Below are 5000 nucleotides of genomic sequence, written 5' to 3'. Positions count from 1 at the left end.
GGAATAATGTATGAATTGCAAATTGTACAAATGATAATGCCACGCATATCATAATCACATATGAATGTAAACAGATAGCATTTTAACAGTCGTATACACGCAATTCATCCTTTTTTTCTGTCTGTCTCCTTCGGTCCCTCCCTCCCTCCCTCTCTCTCTCGTATTTTAGCAACATTTATAAATATGCTTCTATGGTGTAGTGGTTAGCACGGTCGCCTCCTACGCGATAGACTCGGGTTCGAACCCCGATGGAGACTATACAAACATTTTTTATGCATGAATTTCTGTTGGATCATTCTATCTACTTCTCTACCTTTCTTTATCTTTCTACTTTTGTTTCTGTCTCTTTTTCAAGTTTGAAATGTGTAAAAGTATGAAAAAAATATTAAGCGTTTGATTTTCCATTTTTTAGGGGGGTAATTGTTTAATCGAGAATTGCTTGTTTATTTGTTAATGTTTATGCGTGTGTTCACAATTTTGTTATTATTCCTCCCATCATCATATGATTGTATTAGTAATATAGAAAGCAAGGAATGGGAGGAGGAAGAAGAGGACGAATAAGTGAAGCAAAAAAAGAAATAAAAATCAAAACGGCAAAGAAAAGGGCGAAGGAAAAAGGTTAAAGAAGGAAAGCAAATATTGTTTTATTGTCTTGCTTAATGCTGACTTCGTTCCACGTTGCCTACTTAGGACAAAACAAACGAACCTATAGAAGAGAATCACAAGTTTGTTAGCAGTCAGATCCGATTTAGTGTAGTCATGATTTTTGGACTTGCAACATAGAACGAACTGCACGATCTCCTTTTTACAGCTTGATGTGTACTTGTATATTTTGAAAGGTTTGTTGTCACTGTAGTTCACAGTGTCATGAAATAAATGAATGCTACCTATGGTCCGGAAGGAAAACAAACCAGATATAATTATGAAATTTATTGTTAATTATTGACATAGAGTATTAAATAAACCAACATTCAAGATCAAGTATTAAATCTGCTTATTTTTAGGGAAAGACAATTGTTTTTGGAAGAGTCAATAAAAGAATATATGAATACTGGTAATTTCATATCAAAGTTTGGAATTACATATATTTATTTATAATAGTGACTACTGGTATACAATCATCCAGACATATTATTGCCGAAGGTTTGCAGGGAAATTCTCATCGGAATTTGTTTAGTTTTTTTTTTTTTTTTTTTTTTTTTTTTTTTACTTGTGTGTGTGTGTGTGTGTGTGCATGTGCGCATGTGTGTACATGTGCGCATATGTGTGTGTGTGTGTGCAACGCATATGTAATGAATAATGAAGACTTAAGATATGAATGTCTAAAGAAATTGCATTTGAAATATCTATCTTCAGCCATTACATAAGTTTTATAAGATCTAGACTGACGACGGAATAGAGAATAATCCCTGGATAGACACAGGTAATTTACCTGACACAAGCAAATGCTGTCTGGCTGCTGGAATGAGTTCATTTTCTTTTGTTGATCAGATCTGTCTATTTCTTCCTCTCGCTGTCTATTTTCTCTCTCTATTATATGAAATAGTGATAATGGCTCTCTACGTCTCTCTCTCTTTCTTACCCCTTCTTTACTATCCTTTCATTATATTTTCCTAATTAATTTTATGGCCTACATTCACACACATCATAACGAAGACAGCATTAAACAAGACAGGAAAACAATATTTGCTTCTCTTTCCTTCGCCCTTTTCTTTGCCGTTTTGATTTTTATTTCTTTTTTTGCTTCACTTGTTCGTCCTCTTCTTCCTCCTCCCATTCCTTGCTTTCTATATTACTAATGCAATCATATGATGATGGAATGAATAACAACAAAATTGTGAAAACGCGCATAAACATTAACAAATAGACACGCAAATCCCCCCCCCCCCCTCAAAAAAAGGTGGGAAAACAATATTTTTTTCATACTTTTTCACATTTTAAACACTTGAAAAAGAGACGGAAACAAAAGTAGAAAGATAAAGGAAGGTAGGGAAGTAGAAAGAGAGATGCAAACAAAAATTCATGCATAAAATTCGTACGTTTTTCGTCTCCATCGGGGTTCGAACCCGAGTCTATCGCGTAAGAAGCGACCGTGCTAACCACTACACTATGGACTCATAGGTCAACTATAAGAATTTTACAACAGTTGTATTTTAGTTTTTAGGAGAATACGCATTACACAATTATTTTACTTTTTTTTTATATAAGTGCGAAGAATTTGTTGCCATCAAATAGAGCAGTAAAATGAAACTGTGTCAAAGACAATTTGATGAATAAATGTTGCACAGATAGATAGGGAGACAGATATACAGTGTATATATTCAGAGTGTATATGTATAAATACATATACACATGCGTGTGTCTGCTGGGCTGCCTAAATATATATGAATGAATTACCTCTCCGATCGGGACTCGAACCGCCGCGTTGCAGGCAGGGAACTGCAAGATGGCCGTCTTGCAGTTCCCTGCCTGCAACACGGCGGTTCGAGTCCCGATCCGAGAGTTATTTATTCATTATATCAGTGCGGTTGTGCATCATTTCCATCTTTCGTAAAAATATATAGAGAGCGGTAGCTATGAGGTACATACATACATACATACATACATACATACATATATATATATATATATATATATATATATATATATATATATATATATATATATATATGTATGTAGAAAAGGTATGAATGAGACTGGATATCTTCACAATACAAGAGATGTATTTGACCAGTTTCGATTACGTCTTCCTCAGAAATACATGTATTTCTGATGAAGACGTAATCGAAACCGGTCAAATACATCTCTTGTATTGTGAAGATATCCAGTCTCATTCATACCTTTTCTACATTTGTCAACATGGATACGTTTCATATATATGTATATATATATATATATATATATATATATATATATATATATATATATATATATATCGAATGTACTTTATATGTAACTCTCTCCTTCTCTCTTTTTTTCTAGATATGCATATATATACATTCACACACACACACACACACATATATATATATATATACTGTATGTATATGTAACTCTCTCTCAACTCAATCGTTTTATTATTATTATTATTATTACCATTATCATTGCTGTTGTTGTTTTATTTATCTTTATTACTAATCTTTTTTTTTTTTTGTTAGATATGCTGAATCGCGTTAAATGAAATCGTCGATTTTATATCGCAATAAAAATATATGAAATATATTTTTAATTTTAAATAAAAATATATGAAATATATATATATATATATATATATATATATATATATAAATATATATATATATATAAATATATATATATATATATATATATATATATATATATATATATATATATATATATATATATATATATATATATATATATTTATGTGTGCGTTTTCATTATAAACTGAATACATATGTAACCTTCACTCTCTACACACACACACACACACACACACACACACACACACACACACATATATATATATATATATATATATATATATATATATATATATATATATATATATATATATGTATGTATGTATTCACGCAATGGCAGAAACGAAGGGCTTTCCATGGAAGCGAAGACGCAAAAACATCGGAAGGAGAGAAGTAAGAGGAAAGAAAAAAATCATTATTCTATCTATCTCTCTCTCTATATATACATGCATACATAAATACATTTATGAATATATATATATTCGAACTCGCGATCGCGAGTTCGAATCTGCAAAAGGGAGCCAAAAGTGCTCCCTCTGATTGCAACCTCGCCCGGGGCTGGAGGACATGGAAATTACAAGACGCCCGCCGGTTGCAATCAGTTTTTCCCTATTGTGTATTTTTATGTATGTGTTCGTACTTATGTGGGCTACGTGCAACTCATGCTGTTAATAAAACATAATTTTTCCTATTTCAGTTTAGGACGTCAAAAGAAGACATATTTCTTTGTAAAATATACGTACATCCCAATGTAATTCCATGTGTACGTAAATATGTCCCTGAAAATTAATATCCATTCATGTATGTGTAAATGTGTCTATAAATCTGTGTGTGATGTAAAATCGAACAGGAAAAGGTAAAGGAAACAAGCAAAGAAACACGAACAATATTGAAGAGGAGCAAAACAATAACTAGAAAAATAAAGGTGTGAAAACCGTCTCCATGTTGACAAATGTGGAAAAGGTAAGAATGAGACTGGATATCTTCACAATACAAGAGATGTATTTGGCCGGTTTCGATTACGTCTTCATCAGAAATACATGATGTATTTCAGATTACGTCTTCCTCAGAAATATATCATGTATTTCTGATGAAGACGTAATCGAAACCGGTCAAATACATCTCTTGTATTGTGAAGATATCCAGTCTCATTCTTACCTTTTCCACAAAGGTGTGAAAATAACAAAAAATGAAAGTAGAAGCATAAAAAATGGGATAAAAGTTCGGATAAGAAAAAATGATAGAAAAAATAATAAAATTAATAAATGAGAATAGAAAATGCGTCAAAATGAGATAAACATGCGAAAGAAAGGCAAATTGAGAAATTAGAAATACAGAAAACTACAACAAAACAGAAAAGAAAGCGAAGAAAAGTGAAAAAGAAACGTGGAAATGAGAGGAAGCGAATATGGAAAGCGCGTCAGAATTGCGATAAAAATGCGAATTAAGAACAAAGTGCGAGAGAAAGATCAGCATTGCAATTTTACATAAAAGTTTGCTAACAAAATAAAATAAGGCGAAGAAAAAAGGAAAAAAGAATGCGTCTAACTTGCGATATAGTAAAACATGAAAAAGGGAGAAATGGCGTTAAAAATAATAAAGTTTAAAAAGAATGAAGTAAGTGCATAATATTGATAAGAAAACCAAAAGCCGCCCTGGTTGCAATCATGTTTCTCCTGCAATGCATCTATTTAGGTTCATTCATTAGTTTCTCACGTGCGCGCGTGCGGGCCAAGTGCAACTCATGGAAGGTCAGTCGAAATTCCACCATATTTT

At 32.2% G+C, this 5000-nt stretch overlaps 1 non-coding gene across 1 annotated transcript; it reads left to right on the top strand.

Moving 5' to 3' along the window:
- Positions 1-185: 185 nt before the first annotated feature.
- Positions 186-257, top strand: TRNAR-CCU (transfer RNA arginine (anticodon CCU)). Its single transcript has one exon. It is a non-coding gene; the product is annotated as a tRNA-Arg (tRNA).
- Positions 258-5000: the final 4743 nt, after the last annotated feature.

The sequence above is a fragment of the Penaeus vannamei genome, chromosome 33, assembly GCF_042767895.1.
Source record: "Penaeus vannamei isolate JL-2024 chromosome 33, ASM4276789v1, whole genome shotgun sequence".
In the NCBI taxonomy this organism is placed as follows: Eukaryota; Metazoa; Arthropoda; class Malacostraca; order Decapoda; family Penaeidae; genus Penaeus; species Penaeus vannamei.
This window is presented reverse-complemented; position numbering and strand designations above follow the sequence as displayed.